The sequence below is a fragment of the Plecotus auritus genome (assembly GCF_963455305.1).
Source record: "Plecotus auritus genome assembly, chromosome: 9".
NCBI classification, from domain to species: domain Eukaryota; kingdom Metazoa; phylum Chordata; class Mammalia; order Chiroptera; family Vespertilionidae; genus Plecotus; species Plecotus auritus.
The window spans coordinates 141,817,571-141,843,117 of NC_137783.1; positions in this window are offsets into that span (position 1 = coordinate 141,817,571).

The following is a 25,547-nucleotide window of genomic DNA, read 5'->3' on the forward strand; positions in this document are numbered from 1 at the left end:
TAAATAAATAAATGTATGTCACATGGGTCATTAAGGGCATGCATTAATAAAAAAGATTTAATAGTTATTTACTGTGTTCAAAACTGTGCTGCAGTTTCTCTGGTGAATCAAGCATTGCCCGACTAGTGCTGGGAGTTCTGTGGGACTGAACAAGAAGAACAAACTAACAGTGACAGGGACAAGAAGAAAAGTACAACTGAAGAGGTGATAGGGCGTCGCATCTCCAAGGATATTAGTTGTCTTTCGCAGTTCTTCAAATACTGGTTTCCTCTTTTTTTTCTTCTCACTTTCAAGTGGTGAGTTTAATTTTATTTTACTGAGAAAATAAAAGTATCTAGAAAAGAACTTCAGAAGTTCCCACTACTGTTGTGTCTGCCTACCGCTCCAACACCCTGTGATCCCCTTGACCTCTCTGGTCTCCTTCCCTACCATCACCCCTGCCATGCTCACTCCTCTCTCATTACATAGGCCTCCTCAGTATTCCTCCAGCCAGCAAGGCATGTATTCCTGCCTCAGGGCTTTTGCACTTGCTGTGTCCTCTGCCTGAAACTCTTTCTCCAGATGTCCGAAGGACTTGTTCTCTCTCATGGTAAGGTTACATCTAAACTGCCAACTTATTTCTAAAGACTGTCCTAGCCACCCTATATAACACTGCATCCTCTCCCCCCAATTTTATATTCCCTCAACCCTGTTTTATGTTTGTCCACAGCTCTTAACCTTAATACAGTCTAGTTTCTTTATCCTGTTTGTTTTCTGTCTCCCCACTAACAACAAATCTCCATGAGAGCAGAAACATTGACAGTATTGCTTGCTGATATCCCTTTGCTAAGAATAAAGCTTTCCGTGTATTAGATGCCCAATAAATAGTTTGAATAAAATAATTGGTTGCAGGAGTGAAAATGAGCATATGTTATGTTAAAAAATTCACTAAAGGTAATAGTAAGAAAATAAATAAATGAATGCTGGATAATTTAATATAGTGGAGAGAATATATCCAAAGGTCATAATGTAACCTTTAAGTGTAGATATTAAGCCTAGTACTCTTTGTAGATCTACTGTCTGCCCTAGTGCCTGGTAAACAGTAGATGAATGAAAGATAAATACTACCCATTAAATTCATTAAGTCTATTCAAGTCTGTTAAATCATACTTAAATATATAATAGTATGGGGCAACATTTTATTAAATTTTTGTGTGAAAGAGACATGTTATAGGACTTTCCGTATTGTATGATTCCCACCAAAAAGGAATATATTTAAAAAATATGTAACAGTGTTTATCTCTAGGTTATGACACAAAGATGAGAAAGCTTATATTTTGTGCCTTTCACATTTTCTATAATGCTTATTTTGAAATCAAAGTAAAAAAAGTTATAAAATTACTTGAAGTTACAAAAATAGGAATGGAAAAAGTAGGAAAAAAAAGGCAACAATTAGTGATCCAGTGTCTATAATGATCTTTTCCCAGTAGGCAGCTCATGAACGAAAAGTTGGTATTTATTTATGTGTGGTGCACAAAGGCCGAGCTGCCATCAGCAGTTTTCAGAATGTCACCTGAACTCCTGTCAAGTAGAGAGATATTCATTCATCTTCATCAGCTCTAAATTTGGAATCTCAATTCAATTTAAAAATATTTATTGAGCTCTTAATATGTGCCAGGCACTCTGCCAGGCATTGGAGCCACAAAGGCAAACAAGACACAGTCCATGACCTCAGGTCTTTCCATTTAGACAGAAGAGAGACATGTTAAAAAACCAAAGCAACACCAACACAAGCAAACAAATCCCACCAAGATCGTTGTGGTTATTATAACGACATCTCTGCGAGGCCAGGGACCATGTCTGTCTTACCCACTTTGCATCCTTCGTGCTAAATATAGTGCCCAAAATGCGGAAGACAATCAACAGCTATTTGTTCAATTTTAAGTTAATGAATGAAAAGGAAACTCTAGACGTATTCTCAATGTATAGGGTATTGTGAACCAGAATGTCTTCCTCAAGGAAGCCTTGGTTTCTATCCTTTCTTAGAGACGACTCCATGAATGTTAACAATTAGGTCTGCCTTAAATGGGCTGTTCTTCTATTTGAAAAATAAAAATCTTACTGAACATTTGCATCATTCAGCAGGAATGTGAGAATTAACTACAGGTGGAAACTTCTTTGAAGACATGCATATAGCCAGATATGGCCTTCCTTTTCCTCTTGTTTCATTACCCCTTACATTATTGTGCCGATGGGATGGGTGGGTAAATATACAGATGAGACGACATGTAAAGGGCAAAGAGCATGGATTTTGAGTCCAAAGAACCTGAATTTTAATCATAGCTCTTTAACATCTACCTGGGTAACCCAGAATAAATAGTTTAATCTCTCTGAGACCTTTATTCATCTTTAAAACTGAAGGTGGTAGGTACAATCTCCTAGAATAATTGTGGAAATTAAATAAAATAATGTCTGAAAGTGTCCATGAAAATTAGATATAACAAATATGGTATGTTAATTTTCTAGAGCTACCATAACAAAGTACTACAGGCTGAGTGTATTAAATACCAGAAATTTATTTTCTCACAATTATGGAAGCTAGAAGTCCAAGGTTAAGGTAGTGGCAGGGTTGATTTCTACTGAGTCCTCTCTGCTCGGTGTGTAGATGGCATCTTCTCCTCTCTGTGTCTTCACATGGTCTTTCCTCACTGTGTTTCTATGTTCTGATCTCCTCTTCTTATAAAGATACTAGTTACATTGGATATGAGACAAAACTAATAATCTCATCTTAACTTAATTACCCCTTTATTTTTATTATTTTTAAAATATATTTTATTGATTTCAGAGAGGAAGGAAGAGGGAGAGACAGAAACATCAATGATGAGAGAGAATCATTGATCAGCTGCCTCCTGCACACCCCCTACTGAGGATCGAGCCTGTAACCAGGGCATGTGCCCTGACCAGAAATCGAACCATGACCTCCTGGTTCATGGGTCAATGCTCACCAAGTGAACCACGCCATCCAGACTAATTACCCCTTTAAAGACCCTATCTCCAATACACTTTCTGAGATACTGGGAGTTAGGATTTCAACATATGGGATTTGGGAGAGACACAGTTCAGCCCATAACACATGTATTTCCTTTCTTATTTCCTCCTCACTGTTTTTTTGGTAGAATTTTCACATTCTTATTCATTGAAAGCTACCAGTAAATGGAAGATGGACTCAACCACCATCACAAAAAATAAAGAATATGGGCATGGTTTAGCAGGATGAAGTTTCTTCTATATGGGATTAATGTTTATTCTCAGATATAACCTGGGTTTAATGTAGATGCATTCTGACATTTTAGACTTGATAGAAAAAGGGAAGCTTTATCAGCTCCTGACAAATGTTTTTGTTTGTTTATACACAAACTTTTAAGTGGAAAGAAGTTGAAATTCACAGTCTAGTTTCAGCTCATTTGACTACTGTTAAAATTTGATTCCCCCTAACATGCTATAAAAACCAGAAACAGATGTAATAAAACTAAGTGTATAAATGTTCCATGTTGCAGGACTTACTGATTTCTCCAGCTGAGCTCAGACAGGTGCAATATTACCAGCGTCATTTTCTGTGCATAGTAAAATTGATATAAAGAACAGCTCAATAGAAGAGATGCAGTCTGCAGTGAAGAGTTTATAACACTTGTCATAATGGATCTGTCAGAAGGAAAAAATGTTTACAGTTCATTGCAGAATATAAAATGTTTGCTAAATCAGCAGTAAAAGTTGAAACTCAGATAAATCTGCAGCAAGGGTAGCCACATAGCACAGCATTATAACATAAATACGCCCAGCAGGAGCATTAGAGGAGGGAAAAAGCAGCAACAACTTAGTTCTGAGTAGGATTTGATTTATGTCATAAATAAATATAAGAGTATTAGGAAGATTAGTGCATTAGAATGTTAACACAAATCAAGATGTCCTGTGGCAAGTGAGATTGCTTGCACAACAATAAACTCTGCCAATGCCAGGTAAGTTGCCGCAGCTTCTTATTGAGCTGATTTCAAGCTGGGGCGTTTCCGTATGTGGAGTAGCAATGTAATTATGGGTAGGGTGTAAGGGTGTCCAGCTGGACCTCAACAGTGTGAACCATTGGTTGACCATTGACTCTTTTTAGGAAAGCAAGAGAATTGCTGGTTCTGAATTTTGAAAAAAAGAAAAAGGGCTATAAAAAAAAAGAGGTTAATGCTACTTTAGGAAGCCATTCTTCTTTGGTAGGAAGAAGTTAGGATATATATTTAAGAGTCCTGCCCCGGCCTAGAAGTAACAGAAGGTCCTGGCAGCCATGTTATTTCTCTGTGACGGCCTCCCTGTGATAGCTGTGTGGATCAGGAGCAACCAGCAAACCCAAGTTGGACAAATAAGCCAGCATTTGGAATTGCTTGCATCTGGGATGGCCTCTGTGTCATTAAATCTATACCATGCATGTCCCCCTGTGACACTGAATATCCTATCCTGCAGCCACCCTGCAACAAGGGTATGTACTTTCCCTGCTTCTGATAGCTGCTTCCAGATAATTCTTCCTCCTACTCCCATACAAATTCCCACTATCAGCCTTGTCCTCACCTTGGATCATTCCTTAATTCCTTGAAACCTTTATCCTGTGGTTCACTGTTTCATTCTCCAACATTATTCCCTGTTAGTGATAGGGGATAACTATTAGTGACTTTAGTGCCCATCTAGATGAGAGTTCCATTATCCATTATCTTGGGCTTTCATTATTTTCCCCCTAACCTCACCCTTTGTCAACCATCAATTTGTTCTCTATATACTACTATATGACTTCCTCTTTCCTTTTTTTGTTTTGTTTTGTTTTGTTTTTAGATTCCACATATAGGTGAAACAATATTGTGGTCACAAATGACAAGACTTTATTCTTTTTTTATAGCTGAGTAATATTCTATCAGATATATGTGCCACATCTTATTTATCCATTCATCTATCAATGGACACCGAGGTTGCTTCTATCTTGGCTATTGTAAATAGTGCTGCAATGCTCTTAGGGGTGCATATATCTTTTTGAGTTTCCGTTTTTGTTTACTTTGGGTAAATACCCAGAAGTGGAATTGCTGGGTCATACAGTAGTTCTATTTTTAATTTTTTGAGGAATCTTCATACTGCTTTCTATAGTAGCCACATTAATTTACATTCCCATCAACAAGGATTCTTTTCCTTCACATTCTCACCAACATTTGTCCTTTTGATAATAGCCATTCTGACAGGTGTGAGGTAGTATCTAATTGTGATTTTAATTTTCATTTCCCTGATGATTAGTGGTGTTGAGCATTTTTTCATGTGCCTTTTAGCCATTTGTAGGTCTCCATTAGATAAATGTCTAATCAGATCCTCTGTCCATTTTCAAATTGAATTTTTTTATGTTGAGTTATAAGCATTCTTCATATATTTTGGATTTTAATCTCTTAGCAGATATATCATTTGCAAATATCTTCTCCCATTCAGAAGGTTGCCTTTTTGTCTTATTAATGGTTTCTTTGCTATAAAAAAGCTTTTTCGTTTGATGTAGTTCCATTTATATATTTTTACTTTTGTTGCTTTTGTTCAAGAAGACATATCTAAAATAAATATTGCTAAGAACGATCTCAAATGTTTAGTTTCTGTTTTCTTCTAGGAGTTTTATAGTTTCAGGTCTTACATTTGTTTAATACATTTTGAATTTATTTTTGTATATGGTGTAAGAAAATGATCTATTTCTTTTTTGTGTGTGTGTATCTGTCCAGTTTTCCCAAAACCATTGAAGAGACTATCTTTTCCCTATTATACATATTTGTCACCTTTGTCATAGAATAATTGCTCATGTAAGTGTTGGTTTATTTCTGGGCTCTCTATTCCATTGATTTTTGAGATTCTTTTTATGACAGCACCATACTGTTTTGATTACTAAAGCTTTGTAGTATAGTTTTAAACCAGAAGATATAAAACCTCCAACTTTGTTCTTCTCAAGATTTCTTTGGCTATTCAATTTCATTTGTGGTTCTTCATAAAGTTTAGGATTGTTTGTTCTTGTTTTGTGAATATATGACAACCCACAGCCATCTTGGACTTTTAATTCTTAGCCTTCTTTGGTTCAATAATTGTGTCCTCTACTTCTTTGGTTCAATAATTGTGTCCTCTAACCACTTATTGCCAGATTCATATTCCAAGTCTCAGTATTACCTCTAAATACAGTCCCTCTGTATTTTAAATTTTAGGCATCCCACAGTTAGACCATCACCTCTCCTCTAAATTGCTCCTTGGAGCACCTGGCTAACAAACTTGCCACTTTGCCAGGACGTTCAGTCTTTTGATTTTATCTCATTTTAATAGCTTTCATTTCCTCTACATTCTGTGTCCTCACTTTGATTCTAGAGCAGTTTGGGTCTTGTGGCCCATCACTGTAATAACTCCTGTCTACATACTTTCAATAATCTTGCTCCATTCTCACTTTACACACTAACCTGGCAAAATTCTAACTTTGATTATCTCTAACATTTTCCCCCACAGTTTGACTAAACCTCACAGCTGAACATGGCTGGAGAAAAACATACAAGCCTACTGCTTTGTCTAACTGTAAAACCTTGCCCACTACTCTCTGCTGGACTCTTTAGCCCCAGGGTCCTAACTACATTTCTTTGTCCATTCATTCTGCCACACAACTAGTTCACACCTTCTGTTCTTTCCTTAAAGATCCAACACCTCCTCTTCTCTCCTCATTCTCAGATGTTTGTCTTCTATTCTATTTCACTGAGAAAATAGAAACTAAAGAAAAAACTTCCCCAAATTTCTACCCACCTACCTGCCTCTTTGCCCATGTATTCTTCCTTTCCTCCTGAAAAAAAAAAAAAAAAAAAAACAAAAACGGAAGAACTGTTTGCACTCCTCTCTGGAGTCAATAATTCAGCTGGTGCTTTAGTCCCATCCTTTCTTACCCATGTAAGAACATCATTGGCGCAGTTCTTCTCTTTGTGATGATTAGTTTTTCTTATCCACCAGATCATATGTATCTTAAACAAAAAACTCTCTTTCCAGCCGTTGCTGTAGTTCTCTGATCCTGCTTCTCTTACAGCAAAGTTTATGTAGACCTGCTGTCTCCAGTTGTTGTTTTTTTCTCTCGCTCTCTCATTTTCTCTTGATCCATCTCCAATCAATCCACACCACTCCACAAAACTACTTTTGTAAACATCATCATTGATCTTCTTGCAGCTAAACCCACAGTTCTCATTTTGGTCATCTGATTATCAGAATTTGATGCAGTGGATTGCTATATCCTTAGTTTTTAAATCTCTCTTCCATTGGTTTATAGAGCCTCAGAGATGTTTGATTCTCTCTTATTTTACTGGCAGCTTGATCTCAGTATCCTTTGCTAGTTATCTTTTATCTCCCCATCATTCTCATTTATCTCTGTTAACCCGAAAATCTATGTCTCTATCTCCACCATCTCTCCTGAAATTCAGATTCCTATCAAGTTTCCTATTCATTTTCTCCACCTAGATGCATAAAATATATCTCAATTTTAATACCTCCAAAATTTAATCCCCAGTGTCTTCCAAAGCTAATGACCTCCAAAGCCATTGCTTCCATAGGAGGGTGACTCCATTCTTCCAGTTAGGGAGGCCAAAACATTTATGGAAGGAAAGTGCCAATGACTAATTAGTGGTCTCTTCTTAATTCTCAGGGACAAATGATGATTCAGACCATGATAAAATCTTCCGCCACTACACTAATTAGTGACATTTGCAGTAGAATAACAGATCCGAGTTGAGTGGGATTCTGTCCAACATTATTATGTACAGGACCAAGCACCTGTACCTCATTGCTGAGATTGTTTATCAAGTAGTGACTAACCAATATTTATGGGATACAGCTGCACCAGAAAATGGACAAAGTGTCCAAGCTGAAGGGACAACAGAGCCGATGCTTTCCCTGAGCTGACATCAATATTTCTCACTCTGCTTCTTCTCTTATGAACTTGTGCATGCCAAATGCAAAGTGATTTGGGGTTTCAGAAATCATGTGAGCTACAAGATCTCTGTTACGTAAACATGTTGCTTTAGGAACCATTTTATCCAATGAAGTTGATCATCAATCTGAAACCAAGGCCAATGCTGCTGATCAATTGTTCTGAACATTGCAGGTTATAATCACATTTGACTCGTTTTCTTTTCTCATCCCACATATTTAATTAGTCACCAAGTCCTATGGGTCATATTTTCAAAATATATGTAAAATCTGAAAAAAATCTCACTCATCTGTTCTAATATTGATCCTAGAATAGACTATTCTCTCATAGATACTGTGGTAATCTTCTAACTGGTGCCTCTGTTCTTTCCCTGTCCACCACCTCTTCTCCATACTGCAGGTAAAGTGTTGCATTCAAGGAGTGAGTCAGAGCATGCCACTCTTCTGAGAATCCTCCCAGTGATTTTCTCTCTCACTCAAAGTAATAGTCCAGTAGTTACAGTGACCTGTAAGGTCCTACCTGGTCTTACTACTGCTCCCTCCGCTCTCATCTCTTTTCCTCTACCCATAGATCTTTCTGTTCCAGTCATGCTGGCATCCTTATTGTTTCTGGTAAGTGACCAGCATGCCTGCCTTAAAACCTTTATTTCATACTTTTTGCATGAAAGTTCTTCCTCAGAATATCTGCAGGACTTGTCCACTCGCCTCCTCTAGGTCCTTGCTCCCACATAATCTCGATGACGTGTTCCTGGATCATTCTGTCTTAAATTACAGCCCCTGCGTTTTCTCTGTGTTATTTTCCTGTATTTGCCTTCTCAACCTCTGACATTAAATAAGGAATTTATTTGCTTATTACCTGGCTTATTTTACTAGAATGTAAGCTTCAATAGAACATGATATTTATGTCTGTTTTATTCTCTTTTGTATATCAAATACTGAGAATAAGCTCAGGACTTGGTAGGTGCTCAATAAATATTAATTGAATACAGTGGATCATGGGCTATTAAAAATACTTGATGTAGTGAATACTCTGGTATTCTTCACAGGTCCCTTTTCTGGGCTTGAGCACTCATCCCCCAGTTTTTGTGAGTTTCCTGTTAACTACATGCAGATGAGTCCTTCTCTGAAGAATTAATCTCTGCCTATAAGTTATACTTGCCCTGGCAGGGCAGCACAGTTAATATCTGGATACACAGCAGTAAAACGGATGCCTGTCCCCTTGTCTCCAGGAAGGACTATTTTTGTAGTGTAATTGTCCAGACACTGAAATCAGACGGAAGGTAGTCTTCAGATGAAAACATAACCTGGCTTAATATTTTGTTTCTCCCCATTTTGGTTTCTTCACTGTCTCTGCACTTTCTTCTTTTAATAAATTGCTTGAATAAGAAGTTCTCATCTCAAGCTCTATCCCAAGATTCATGAAAAGAGGAGGAGAATTTATTAAAAAAACAAATGTACAAAGTTTTTTTAATCTACATTTTTTAAAGAAAAATAGAGAAGGCAGTGAAATGGAGAAGGGTACTTCTATAGAACATTTCCATGATCACCTATTGAAAGTGACATATTGTCACATTTTATGCAAGCCCATGGTCTTTTGGGATGTCTGAAAGATAAAATAAATCTCTCAAATTTCCAACTTAGTTCTTGCCTTTATTATTTGGTGATCAAGGAAAATTTAACTACGAGATTCAGATAAACTAAGGTCTTGAACATTTCTGTTAGCATCTTTGAGCTACATATATAAAGTTGGAATTGAAAAAATCCCTAATTTTAGGGGCTAAAGTAAAATTTATTCAAGATTATATAGGTGAAACTACGTAAGATAGTTGTTGACATGTTACCTACAAATCAGCATTAGGGTTGTAAGGGTGGAAATAAGATATGAAAGCAAATTCTTACAACTTTTGTTTTAGTGTATTTATTTAAACTGATTCTAGGTTGATTCCTTGGGAAATAAACTGGAAGACAGTGGTTAGCTTGCAATATGTTTATTAATGAGTATCATTGGGATCAATACTCATGGAAGGGAAGAAAGCAGGATGGGCAGAGGGAAAAGTTATATTGATCTGTTGCTCCAATGGCAGCCTTCACCAACCCAAAGGGAACTCTGGAGCTTGAATGGCTCTCTCACAGTTTGTCTTTGTTTAGCCAAATTGTATTCCCATCTTAACCAGTCATTGACCTGACCTATGGGAATGGGTGTGATGTTGAACTAAACAGCTCTTTGCAGCTGAGGCAAAGTGCTGAAGGCCTGAAAACTGGCTAATAACAACATTTCCGGGAACTGGGGTAAAAAGTTAAAGGGGAATCCTGATAGCACATAACATCCGTTCTCATAAATTCTAATATGTTAGAGGAAAAATGGAGACCTGTATTCTGCCATTCAATCACTCAATAAATATCTATTGCATTCTTATATGGATGGCACTGTGCTAGGTACCAGAGATAAAATGAGGAATAAGACGTGGTCTTTGACTTTGAAGAGTTAATGTAAATAAGCAGCAGACTTATATGTAACCAAGTAAATACAAACTGGGGAGTGCTATTTCAGAAGTAAGGAAAAAGTGCTGTGGGAGCACAAAGGACAGAACTAACAGCTCAGCATGGGAATTTGGGGAGCACTTCACCTTGGTTTCAGCAGTCATTTATATCTAAATAACTGAGCTATTTCTGCAGATAACTACAAAGGAATTGCTTGCATAATATATCACTTTCAATAGGTGCCCACTGAAACATTTAGGCTGTTGCTTAGAGCAAGACTTTGTCTCCAGACAAATATGTGCCCCGAACAATCCAAAATTATGAAGATTTAGGTGTATGTGTCAACTGATGTGAATTCTTTGAGTTGGAGACTTTTAAAATGACTGAATATAAGTATCCTTGGGGTGGTGGAAAGATTTATTTAGTGGAGAAAAAGGAACCAGCGCCACTTACTATCAAACTGACTCAATCTGGGGCTCAGTACTGAACAAATGATGGTTGTTATTAAGTAATAAAAATTACTGAATTACTCAATATTCAAATGCATTTTGAGGGCCTACAATGATCAGGAATTACTGAAATTTATATTTTGTATGTTCATTATAACATGGCAGACACCAATGAGGTGAATTGTGAGACTCTGATTTGATTACTTTCTGAATAATATATATTTTAATCACTAATGTCTGTGTATATTTCTGAACTTTTGGAGTTGCCCTAAAAATAACTTAAAGAACATGCCCAGCTTAAAGTTCAAAGAAACAGAAAAGCTAGAGCCTGATTTGGCATTTGGCCATGGAAAGCATGGGGTTTCATAACACAGGAGCTTTTGAATCATAGGGACCTTTCTGAGTCTTAATTTCTTCATCTGTTAGAAAAGGGGGGGAGTATTGTTTAAATAAGATAATATGTGTTAAGTGTTTAGTTCAGAGTAAGTACAGTAGTCCCCCCTATCTGGGGGGTGGAGGGGATTCGTTCCAAGACACCCCCTGCCTTGGGTACCTAAAACTGTGGATAGTCCCAAAACCTAAATATGATAAAGTTTAATTTACAAATTAAGCACAGTGAGAAATCAACAATAACTAATAATAAAATAGAACAATTATAACAATATCCTATATAATAAAAGCAAATCGACCGAATGGCCAAATAGCGGAACAACCATCCGGATGATTCAGAAAGGATAAAATCAATACTTACTATAAATAATGATTGTGTTGGTAATGACCCATACTGTCATTTATATAAATGCATGAGAGTGAAAGTGTCATGTGTACATTGAAAACTGAGAGGCTTTTTAAAACATCAGAAAGACAATGAGCATTGTTGTGTGTAGACTTAAATTTTAATTACAACATTTCTACAAACGAGCTGCATGACCTTGCAGCAGTGATTACTTAACTTTCTGAGGCTCATTCACATAAATTGGGGATAAAATATTTCAAATCCATGGGGTTTTTGTAAGGATTAAATAAGATAATGTGCATTAAATGTTGGGTATAGTCATGGTGTTTTAGTCAGTCGGTAAACAAGCACATTGTCTTGTGTAACCTTCATGAATTTCACAACTGTCCTTCCTTTTGGTTCCCCTATTCCTTCCCTAAACTCTGTAATTGTCTGGGTCCTTCCGACTTCAGGTTGTAACATGTTTAAAAATAATTTCTCCGATGGCACCAACCTCCTTCCCAGTTAGCTACAGGCCCATCCACTCAATTTTATTCCAGTTTATCAAATAGCACTGGATATCGTTGTTAATGATATAGGGATAGAGTTTCAGAATGAAACTATTCAAAAGATTGCAGATTGTTAGAGTGGGAAACCTATATAATAAGGGAATACTCTTCTTGCCTCGTTTTATAGAGGAGGATCCTGGGCTGATAGAATTCCTCCTCTACTGGGACTTAGAATATCATTCAGGTAACTTAATGTCTATAGACAAGGTACAAATGACAGTAGCTCATGGTGAGTTCAGGATCACCTTCAGCCTATAAGTAATTGATTACCAATTACTTCAATGTTATAAGAGTTCCCTATAATGTATGACTGTAGATATGCCTGCATTTGAATATTTGCATTTAATTGTGTGACCTTGACCACATTACTCCACTTCCTGACTCCTGTTTCAAAATGGGGACGATAATTCCTATTATCAACTGGCCCATGTAGTGTGTTCTGGGCTGCAAACATTGCACAGCTCCTCCGTTGCCTGGGGGCAGGATACAGAGGGAGAGGGAGTAGGTCACCGAACAATGGGTCAGTTGGAGTTTGAAGGGAGGCAGTGGTTCATGCTCCGGCCAAGCGTGCCCAGGCGTTGCACCTGTGCCCTGAGTTTCTTGGAAACGGTTGAAATGGCTTTTGTAACCTTTGGGTTGTCATTGTAACTATCCTAACTCCCTCTTGCTGTAACACCTGTGGTCTGCACTGCAGTTCGGCCTTTACCACGGTGAAGTGCTACAACTGTAGTCGCTGGCCAGCTTAATAAAGGCTCATAAATTTTCATCTCAGTCTCTGGTGGTCGTCTCTTGCGGGTTGCCCCATAACATAGTGTTCACTCCATGCTATGATTCAAGTTCTTAATTTCCCCACTCTTTATTTCTAATATATAATGATTCCTTTGATGTCAGAGGCCATGCTTATTTGTTGTTGATGTCCCAGATAACTGCATAAGTATTGGTAGATTTAAATTATTTTTTAAAAGTGACAAATTTTTAGTAACTGGTTGCCCAATGATTACTGAATAATCAGCATTTGTTGACTACACATGTCTTGCTAAGCTCTATTGTTTTCCTTCACGTTTATCAACTCTTTTGATCTTCAGATCAATCTCTGATATAGGGACTATTATTATGAACACTTTACAGGTAAAGAAATGGAGTCACAGATATGAAATAATTTGCTAAAATTTTACATATCCAATAAGGGGGAATTTGAGGATTTGGACTCAGGAAGACTTGGTGCTCACTGAAGTGAATGAATGTTTTATTCACAAGACTATTTTTCAAAGATTGGGAGTAAAATAATTTGGTGCATTTGGTCAATGTTGTTTTTGTTATTTCAAATCCTCATTCTTAGATCTCTGTTTTGTATGCCACACTTTTGAAAAGTGTGGTAAGTGTAAATAGATCACCAGCATATGACCCCTGTGTAAAATTCAAAGGAAAATTTCTTGCCCCAAACTAGCTAGAATCCATAATATTTTACTCAAAGTCATTTCTGCCCTTGGCAGCAGCAGAATCAGCAGCTGTAGGCAGGACTGTCAGTGAAGGGGCTTGGTTAAATATAAATATGTCTATGGAGTCATATTTAAAGTAAACTTTTTAGGTCATTGCAGTTGGGAATAGAAAATGATTTCAGATTTTGAGTATGAGATTAATTTCTAAATAAATGAGGCTGAAAAATAGAGTACATGGCACCTATGGGCACTCTAGATGTAATGACTAAGAATAAAAGTTAAGAATAGTTTTAAAAACTTACCAAGTGAAATATGCTGTAATATCTTTTGTTTATCTTCCTTCATTAAAAAAAAAAAAAAATCCCAGCTAGGAAGATTGTCAGTGAAACATGCATAATAACTTCCACTAGTGGCACCACTTGAATTAGAAATTAACTTTCTATTAACTTTTTTCATTCACCTAACTCTCTACCCATAGAGGAAAATTAATAATATAAATAGAAGACATAAACTTATTAGAACTTATGCTTGATGTTTTCCAGAAGCATTGGGGCTTTAAACATAATTTGAGGGGATTTCTCATACTAGCCAAAACAAAGTAGCCCATTCCTCCCAGCCCCTCCTCCTTTCAACTATAAAACTCTGGAAATACTACAACAAACAAGTGCCTATCAATGAGCTAATCTTCCCTCCCAGCTCACTGCAAGCAAGCAGCACTCAGTTTCTCCAGGCAGCCAAGGTAGTGTATGTGGGTCTGAGCCAGGAGTTGATCACCTAGCCCCCACCCAGTGGAAGCAGACAGTGGGCAAAGTGTCCACAAGATCCAGTGGCTAGCTGAGTCTCCACCAAATGGTGAAAATCAGAGAAAATCAGCTCCTCAATTTCCTTCACCTTGTGTTAGTGGGATATGGTGGAAGCTGAATCTCCACTTGGCATCAACCAGAATGACCAAGGCAGTGTGAGGCAGGGCTGCTTAGTGCTCCCCACCTCTGTCAGAAGGATGCAGTGGGAAATTGTGTCTCCACCCCTATTTGGCCTCAATGAAGTAAAATGAGGTGGTGCCCAAGGATTAAGACTCTTGATATCATACTTTCTATTAACCGCCTTTCCTTCCCTGTTTCAGTTCCCTACTCCATTACAGATGTTTCCTTCAACTATCAAATACTTGTGCTTAAATCTTTGCCCAAGGGTCAACTTCAAGATAAAGACACAGATAAAGACCATGTACTGAGCATTTTCTAAGTTCAGAGTGTTGTTGTAGGAGTTGCTGTATTCCTGAAAAACAGTATAAAGTAAATGGTCTCTACTGTCATTTTGGTAGAGGAGACAGATTCATCATGTTAGAATTAAATTAAAATTGTTTAAGTGTTATGAGGAAACACACAGTGTCATGGGGACAATGCATTGCTAGTGAAATATATCAAGCTCTTTGTATTCGTTACAATCCCATTTCATAATCCAGGTTTGAATCCAGCTTTATAATCAGTCCTTCTTCTTCACTCCAACTCTTTCTAGAAGGCTTGGCAAATAGTAGGTTAAAATAACATGCATTTATTAATTGGTGAAATAAAACTTTAGTAAGAATCTAATAAGGATTAGGTACTGTATTATTCAGTTGACAGACCGGTACCATGAAGTATTGAATCAAATAGAACATAACATCAGACAGAGAATGCAATGTTGACTTAACTAGAAGAGAGATACCAAAGAGAGAAACTTCTTGGTAGAGGAATAAAAGGTTTAAGAATCACATCCCCTCTCCTGCCCCCCTTTCCCAAATAAGAAGAGAAATATCAGGCTGCAAAGATAGATTATTCTCTCAATTTTCAATAGTACATTTGAAGAACTGGCAGTTTCATAGAAAAAAAGTAGGAAAGCTATAAAAATGTACTTGGCAAGTACATTTCAATTTATTTCAGTTCATTTTTCTTTATCTATTTCATCTAAATAGTTCCTTTAAGTTAATAGGATAGAATTGTGAACATTCAATGGGGACTGCAGAAGCAGGGACTGTGCCTTTTTCAGTGATGGAATCAAACCTTTATTCCATCATGTCTTTGCATATGTCCTGCTCTAACCTTCAAGCCTCAGCATCCTGGTATTTCTGCAAGTGCCAAGTTAATTTAAGAATCATTGTACTGAACAGCAAGGAGTTAAATCATTCCTTGAAGGTTGAATTAGAATAGATTATGATATCATTTTTATTGAATCACATAATTCTATTTAAAAGCAGAAAGAAATGTAATTCTGAGAAATGTCTGAAAGTCAGTGGTATTATTCCAAAAAAAGTGTTCCCTTCTTGGTTTTGTCATTTATGAAAGGTCATCCCCTGGGATACTCCAGCATCAAAATAAGTCGTTGTTTGTTGTTGTTGTTGTTGTTTTTAATATCTGAAACTGTATTTTTGGTTTCTCCATCAGGTATTTCCAAATATTTCAACATTTTTCTGTGTCTGTTTTTAATACATTGCCCTCAATTACAATAAAATTATTAAAATTTAAGAAATTATTATTTAATACTAGAGGCCCAGTGCACAAAATCATGCATGGGTAGAGTCCCGCATGGGTAGAGTCCCTATCGGCTGCTGGCCAGGGGTGCCTCCTTTCCCTCCCCCCCCCCCCCCCGGGCTGCCTGCTGCAGCTGCCAGCCCCATCCCCGGTCAAACTCCTGGTCAAACTCCTGGTGGAGGGGACTATTTGCATATTAGGCTTTTATTATCTAGGATTTACCTTTAATTACTGCTCAGTTTTGTAAGAGCAGGACCCTGTTTGTCTTGCTCATCACCGAGTGTCCAGTTCTCAGAAAAGTGCTCTGCACAAAGTAAACTAAGAATATAATAAGGGTCGGGCACTGTATTATAAAGTTAAGAATATAATTATTGAATAAAAGTGGAATGCCGAGAAAGCTGTCTTTATACCAATGCATTTTAAATTCCAGCATATTTAGAAATTCTGATTTCTTTTCATTCCCCAAGTCAGACATTTTGATTCGTTAAATTGGGATTGGGTTCTATTTTTTATTTCTAACAGTGATGGTCAAACTGCTTGTTTGGGCATGGCATCTTGCATAGCACTAGTCCACATTATGTGGTTACTGTATGGCCCAATGATAAGGTTTCAGATCTGCACTTAAGTAGTGTGGCTTCCACAGCCCATTTGAGAGACTGAATGTGAAGAGGGATTTCTGGTGTCCCCATATAAATGTGAAACTATGTATGTAATCACTATTTGTTACCGTTCTATTTGGGCCAAGAATAGACTCAGGCAGCCTAAGGGATTTTGAAATTCCCTTGATATTGTTACTCTGAACCTCGTCTATCTATGGCACACATCTCAATGTATATTCCTGATGGTAGCACTGACATTTCACATTTCTTTGCACCATTTTCTGTCTATGTTGGTCACAATCACGCTATTGACCAACAATGTCTTCCTCCTAGGACTGTCTGCCAGCCGTGGGCAAACTACAGCCCGTGGGCCGGATCCGGCCCATTCAGCTGTTCTATCCGGCCCGCGGAGCCGAAAGAACGGAGGGTTCTCTTGCTCTCCCCTCCGCTCCTTTACTTTGAATTTATATTAGTTCACACAAACACTCCATCCATGCTTTTGTTCCGGCCCTCCGGTCCAGTTTAAGAACCCATTGTGGCCCTTGAGTCAAAAAGTTTGCCCACCCCTCAGCCACTTATTTGTTTCTAGACTTTGTTAAAAAACAAGTGGTTCATATTCACCTGCCTGCTTCTAATCATCCACTGATTTCCAAACACCAGTTGTCAATTCAAATCTAAGAGTATGCACAATACTTTCCTGACCTAACAGTTGGCCCATCTAATGACTATCACCTCTCTTATTATAATTTTCAACTCATAAGTCAAGTTTCAAAGTAATTTAAATTCAACTCACTGATTTATTGAAATACTTCTGTGGTGATTGACATTTTCGTAACTCTTTGGAACTGAAGGAATTACAAGTTACCTATACCCACTACCATGTTGAGGAGCAGTGACTGTCTCAAGTTTTGAGAGAGATTAAACAGTTAGCTAGTTAAGGAAGTTGGGAAAAAGAAGGTTATAGATGGTATGGCATATATAGAGAACCATTACAATTGCTATGATTCCTGTTTTTCTTAGGAGACAATAGTGGGATGCAATTCTTGTACTTTAATATTATAGAATCTCTTCAGTATCCTTACCATGGGTCTCCTTTTTCTGGACTGAGAATGGTTGCCTGTTTCAGAAATCAGGGAGGATAGTGGGATAACCCTATTTTCTCACAGTAATCTTCAGCTCTTTGACTGCTTACTGATTTGGAGCTCTATAATCTGCCACTCCTCCACACGGGGCCAATGATCATTGCCGTTCTTCCTAGTCATCAACTGATTGCCCTGACTACACAGAACATATTTCCTTCAAAACATCTCCAAGATTTCAACTTTTTTTAGAAAGGAAGAGAGAGAGAGAGAGAAAGAGAGAGAGGAAGGAAGGAAGGAAGGAAGGAAGGAAGGAAGGAAGGAAGGAAGGAAGGAAGGAAGGAAGGAAAAGATAGAAGATCCTTTAACCTATATTGTATTTGACAAACAGATGATTGAGGGAAAGTAGATCTGGATTATTTTCTCCAAGATTGTAGTTTGCTTTTTGGCATTATACTACGTTCTTAGAAATTATAAATCTCTTAGCCCTTTGATGGAACTGAAGAAGTCTCTCTCTACATATTAAAGACTGTCATGAATCACAAGTTCACCTCATTGAGAATTTACCATCACCCAGAGTTATGACTGTACCTCCTCACTCTTGTTATACCTCATACTGGAAGTAATTGTCCCTCCTTGTTATCTCTTCTAGTTCATTTTGTCCCAAATTTCCAGATTCCTGGCTATCATAAATCATGTTTGCTCTTTATACAGACTTCAAAACATGGGATTTCCCTACATCAATCTTCTCTTCACCTCCTACATTAACCTTCTTCCCTCTTTCTTTTTTGGACATTGATGGATTGTTTCCCGCATCCCAGTTCTATTAAATAAACATCTCTACCTTCTTCTGCTAAAAAGAGTCAGGATATCATCACCAGCTCCCACCCACAGAATTTAGAACAAGTGACCCTGAATTCCTGTCAGCTTTGTATGAATAAACAGATTAAATTTCTATTTCTACATGTAATTAACTTTCTCTGAGAAAGGTTGTAGAAAGTAGTCATAAAGTGAGCAGTACACCATAATTGGTATCTGTAAAGAGTCTTTGATAACCAGCATCATCACTAATATGAAGCTTGTAAATTTATTTTTCTGTATTTTAGTTGAGGTGAATAAGTGTTCTCATTAAGCAATAGATAGCCTGTGATGCAAACGAATAAAGTGCCTTGTTTTAAAAAGCACTAAAATTCATATAGATGCTCAAAAAAGTATTTATTGGATTGGTTAGCACAACAAGTGATATAAAGCCCTTAGAAATGTATATGGTGATACAACTCAATGTTTCCCTTCAAAAGTTTCTATTTATCTATGTATGTAGCGCAGTGGGTAGCAGGAGAGAGTAGGAGGCTCAGATATCTTCACTTGCTCACCATCTGTACAGAGCAAGAGCAGAGTGGACTTTTTTGACACTTTTGACGATCCAATAGGGAGTTGCTACTAGACATGAAAGTTATGGCAAGTGCTATGTCAAGACTGAAATAATGAGGTGTAATGTGAATGCCCTTAGGAGGGGCCCAGAATACCCCAAACCACAAGTCTGGACACTTGGACAAGGACTCCGTCTGGACACCATATAAGTGGGACCTCTACCTTATTGGCCATAAGAACTCAGAGCTCCAATCACCCAATACTCGAACTTGGCTGTACCCTGGGTCACCCTTGCACCCCTGCCAGACTTCCACTCCCTGGGATGTGTGCTGCCACTGTAGCCACCTGTCTTGAGACCATAGCCCACCTCTCCACCTGCGGGCATGTCTAGTGATTGGGAATTCATTGGACAATTGCTCTGCTGGCTTCTATCACGTAAAGCTCACCCTCTCTGTGTGTAACCTGCCTGTGACTCTATTGATTTTGGGGGGAGGTCTCCCCTAATAACCCTGACATTGTGGAAAGACACACACAAGTGTGAGTGACTCTCTTCAGGGACACTGCCTTGCTCAGGACACCCTCACTCTATATAGATAAGGGTTTCTGTCCTCTTTTCTCTAATACAGTTGTATGATAGTTTGGGGAATCATACAAAAGAAGATTACTCCTGGAGGCAAGGGAACATATAGTATTGAACTCTATGGCAACAGTGCCCAGCAATGTGTATGGACTGTAGTAGGTACATTATGGGTACTCACTGGATGAGAGGAATACTGGAGAGGAAGTAAAGCATAGTCATGGAAGAACGCTCCAAACTGCACTCTCTCCACTCAAATATTCATGAACTGATGAGGTGGAGAAATTGTTCTGCTCCATTACAAAACCTGTCCCTGTTCCCTCTCACATATGTAAGTAGCAAGAACTTACTGTCAGATTCTGACCCTGGGGAAGCTATTCATTTCCACTTGAACCAGCTGTTTCAAATAACATGTTCATGTTGCATTTACAAGGAAAATTATACCTTTTTTCTCTTGGATTTACAGAGGGATTCTTATTTGGAAAACATTTACTTGTCTCTTTCAGCTGCTGTGATAGGTTTCACAGCAAGCTTCTCACTAGGAAAGAGGAACCCCTGCAAACTCCTAACCCTCTTCAAGATCTCCTGTGGTGCCAGGCGAAGGGGAACATGAAGGCAGGTGGAAGAGAGCAGTGTTCTGGAAGCAGAACTCAGGAGGGACCACTTCGGAGCACATCTATTGAAAAGCAGCCTGTAAGAGGGGACAGCACAGGCATGCAGCATTCAGGGCAGGGTTAAATCTTAGATTCCAAAATTTAAGTTTTAGGATCTTCTATTCCTCTTCCATGAGATTAAATGGCAATAAAACACAGGGTGAATATAATATAAAGTTTCTAATACATAAAAGGAGATGAAAAACTGCAGCTACTATTTTAATCACCCAGAAAAAAAAATCCTGCCCTTTTTAATAGGAAACAATAAAATGTACCCATCACTAGGGACCTCATCAGGGAGCACTTCAGATTGTTTTTCCAATAGAGGTGACAGCATTGCACCAACTGATACAGCGATACTCCACACTTCATGTTCTCTTGTTAGATCCAATTTGAAACAAATAATTTACATTTCTAGGGGATAACTCCTTTGTCTATGGTACATAGAAAGAGTCCTAGCATGTGGTAGATGTTTGATAAGCATGTGTCCAATAATGAAGTGCATAGATCTAGGCGTATAGACTGAAATGATGATAAGCTTTAGAGCAACATTTATTTAGTAAGAACTGACTAGATGCAGAGTTTTAGGTTCTATAGAACATAAAAACGAATGAAGAGACACTGCCTTTGTCTTCCAATATGATTTGGTAGTCAGGGCATATTTGACTTTCTGGGACATGTTCCCAGAAAGAGTGAGTCCTCTTGTGACTGTAGAATTGGCCTTGGGGAGATGTGAGGCTTAATGTTAAATATATGTGGAAATGTGGAATGATATGATATAATAAATGACTTTGAATTCTCAGAAACCATCAAGAATGTTTGGTACAAAGGAAGGGCTGATCAGATGCGAGCAGTTGGGAGGATATTAAAATAGTCTGGTTTGCTAGTTTTCCAATGATAGTGTATAGGATACAAAGAAATGAGTGACAGAACTCTGAGATACATATCCTTATTTTGACCAGAGTCAATCTACTTAAAAATGGGTTAAATATTGAAAAATAATGTGTATTTCAAAGAGCAGGGAAGATGACAAGCCTTTATATCTATTTCATCTAGGTTCACAGTAAATTTGTGTCATTTTCATAAGCTGTAATGAATTACCCAAGATGTACATTTATTCCTTCTGTCTTGCTCTTACATACACAAACATCTACATGCACGCACACACACACACACACACACACACGTATATTGATCATAGTCTGTGGTTTTGTTTCAGTCAGTGTAATGTCAAGCTTTATCACCTGCCAAAATGTGACTTAGCTGGACAAAGCCGTCATCTACATTTTCAACAGACTACTTTAAAAAATTTGTAACATAGAACAATAATGAGGAATTCTCCACTTATCATTTTTAGAGAATGTTTTTACATTTTCAGGTTTTGCTTACTATAGGATGGGATGAAAATTCCAAGGTCATAGAATTTCACACAAGGCTGTCTATGAAGTTTTGCTAATGACTATGTTAAAATTACTACTTAAATAGCTATTAGGACCGTAATTTAGCAATTTTATACCCCAAGTCAAATTTACAGGGGAAAACGATATAAGGGATTCAAAAAGTGGAGAAATATTTCAAACTTTCCTTCAAACTTTGAAGATATCAGAATTTTGATTGAATGATAGTGAATAGTATAATAATATGTACCTTTATAGAGAGATTTCAAATTTGCAAAACAATCTCATGAGCATTATCTCATTTAATTCTCACAGTACAATATGATGGTTCCAACGGATATTGGTTGCTTTCATTTGTAGTTGAGAACATTGAGCCACCAAGGATTAATCAGAGGCATTAGGGCTGAGTTACTTTTCTTGCAATTAGTTAGCTTTTATGTTCCCCTCAGTTACATGTAAAATGGACCTGGAAGGAAAACAGAAGAGATGTGTTGCCACGTTTTTAATGGCCAGGGAAGACCACCTTTGAGAAAAGGCCATGTGATGGTGTTACATGCAATGCACTGAGGCCTGCTATTGACAGTGAATCTGGATAGACTCTAGAATCTGGATAGACTCTGTTTTGCTTTTGAACTACATTTCTATCTTGGCAAAGACAAAGAGCACAGTGTTTATTTTCAGCCCGCTAAGGCAGCTTTCAGATCCATAATAGCCCAACCTAATTAAAAACTCTTTACTTCCACCACTGCCATTACACTAGGTTGCTCTGCAAAACTAAAAGGAACTTGAGCAAGGCAAATCTGAAGATGAACAATCCTGCGTACTTACTGACATCGTTATTGTCTTTAGTGGATTGGCTTGGCATTCATTTCCTGGGGCTTTCAGGAGTGATTGTTTGCTAAGTGAATGGAAGAAAAATTGAAAACATCAGTGTTTACTTGACCTAAGACTTTCAGGGCAAAAGCTAAGACCAAGGAGCAGATTAATGGATATATTGGTCACAAACCATAGACACAAATGTTTGGAATGTCTTGGAAGTTTAACACATTTTTTACTCCATTGGGCACATTTAAAAGCTTTGACCTTAGTCTATAACAATCTGGGATAAAAGGAAGGGAAATGAATTCTGAGCTGCACATCTAACAAACTGAACTTGTATCTGCTAATGCCAAAAGTTTAGTGAAGCCAGCACAGTAGAGTATGGTAATCCACGGACTAGAGATAGGGGAGGGGAGTTCTGGGTGTTATCAGTGTGCTCATCCGAAATCATTTAAGCTCTATGGGCTTGATATAAAAAATGAAAGCAAAAGGATTGTTCTGCTGTCAGAAAAACCTAGCATAAGATCCTAAAATCCACGAGGAACCCCTCACCCTGCTGAATGTAGCTAAATCATCCAAAGCCCAAAATATTGATATTATGCCTCTGACCTAAAGCTTTAACCACATACTGTATTATTAGCCCTATCTCCTGAGACTCCCCAGACCAAGCCAATTCCTAATTAAAAGATAAGCTTAAATCTCATTTATTATAGAGATTCTGGCAACATGTGAAACCTGGGCTCTCAGGGAGGCCAAGAAAAGTGAAAATTCCAAGAGATAAAACCCCTCATTATGGCAATTCTAGCCTCAGTGCATTACCTTGTTCTTAGCCTTAACCAACCATCTGGAGACAAATGAAGAAGGAGTGGAGAAGAGTATGTATAATGAGAATTATTGAAAGTTTACAAAAATATCTAATAATGGGTCAGACATATAAAATATTAAATATATTTTAGTAGTTATAATTATTATTATAACAATTATTATTGTTATTATTATTACCAACAGCAGTAACAGCTCCAGCACATCATCTCAAAGGCTGGTGGATACTCTTATAAAAGAGTCTCTCAGGTAATAACTTTGATTGTGGTCTCTGTTCTTAAAGGATCCAAGTCAAAGTGAACTTTGAATCTTTAAGGACATCAATGGAAGGCACAATGTCATCAATTGGATCATCCATTGCATATGATCCCATCAAATAAGATCCACACCCCCCCCCATGCAAAATATCTATCAAAATATCCAGTTGCCTACCCACCCCTGTTTCTGTAATTGACACTAAGTTTTCCTGTGGCGCCCAGATGAATGCCAGCCAGGCGAACAGGTTACACAGACTGTTCTCAAGTACTCCCCTCAAAAACAAATATGCTATTCAATTATTCAAACTGAACTAGGTACCTTACGACCACTAGTCAGCTGGGATTCCAGACTGGAGGCACCATAAGCCTGTGCCCTTCACTCATGTGGGTCATACTTGGAGGGAGAGCAACATGCTTACAAATACTTTCTTTTTAGGGGAACCATGCATGGCTATGAGAATGCAATGTTTGTGTAAAAGTCAGACCTTGTCTTCCTCCTGAAATCATGGTGAGTGCACTTTAGGGGCAGTTTCAGAGACCTTCAAAGGAACAGGAAGTCATGTAGCCCTCAATTGACTGCAGAGATCTCTTTAAGATTACCTTTAGTTACTGGGGGATCTTTATGGCAAGAATTAGTCGTAAAACCCCACCGAAGTGTAGGGGGATTGAAAAGTGTAAGCTTTCATATGTTAAAGATAGTGCTTTGTAATTTTCTATAAAAATATCAGTCATGATTGGATCATTCTTGGTGCCCAATGTATGCACAGGGAAAATAAACAACCATGGGCCCCAAACACCTTCCCCTCAGCTAGAATGGTCACCTGGTTGTCTTGGAAGGGGATGAGCTGTAGGCACTGTGTACATTTACATTTTTCTGTAAAGAAAACTTACATTCTTCTATGAGATAATCTAATAAACAATGCCAACTCTCAGCTTTCAGACATATTTCAATGAATATTTCAGAGACAATTTTAAGTATATTTCAAATATAAGTTATCTCATTTAATCCTCATAAAACCCTACAGGTAAATTTCATTATTGTTTCCATTTTCAAAATGAGGGGAGATAGTTAAGGAGAGGTCAAATAGCTGGTCCATGGATTCAAAGCCAGAGGTTGGAGAACCCTAGCAGTTTAGCTCTTGAATCTGGACTCTTCTTTACCTTCATATACTGCCTCCTTATAGTATTCATATATTAATAAGGAATGCATTTGACAAGAATTATCAAATGTTCAATACATCTTAGAATTCTCAAGGTCAGTGTCACCGTTTAAAAAAAATGAACTAAAGTATGGCCTGGTTTCAAGTGTAGAAGGATCAAAGTTTAGCAAAACCTGAAATCTGAGAGTAATTTTGAGAGTGAAGGGAATTGAAGTATTTGTGGTCAATCTGGGCTATTTTTTCTCTTCATTGTTCTTCACATTTTACATCAGGAGGACTAATGAGAGATGTTGGGGTCTTGATTTGCTGGCTGATATTTGCCTTATTCCTAAAGTACAAAGGAACCCTATCTGTATTCTAAGACTATTCTTTCAGAATATAATTGGGCAGGAATAATTATAGTTAGGATAGTAACCATAAATGGTAAATTATGTTGGTAACACTGTTTAAATTTTATTACTACTAAAAATATAGGGTAATGTATTGACTTTATGTTAAATAGTAATGATTTTTCATAGCACAATATATTTTCAAAGCAGTTTTATGTTTATTATCTGACTTAGATTTTGAAAATCTAGTTAGGTAAAACATATATTGTTATCACCATAACATACAGATGAAGAAGTTGTGGCAGAAGTTTAGTGGCTTTATTTATTTATTTAATTTATTATTA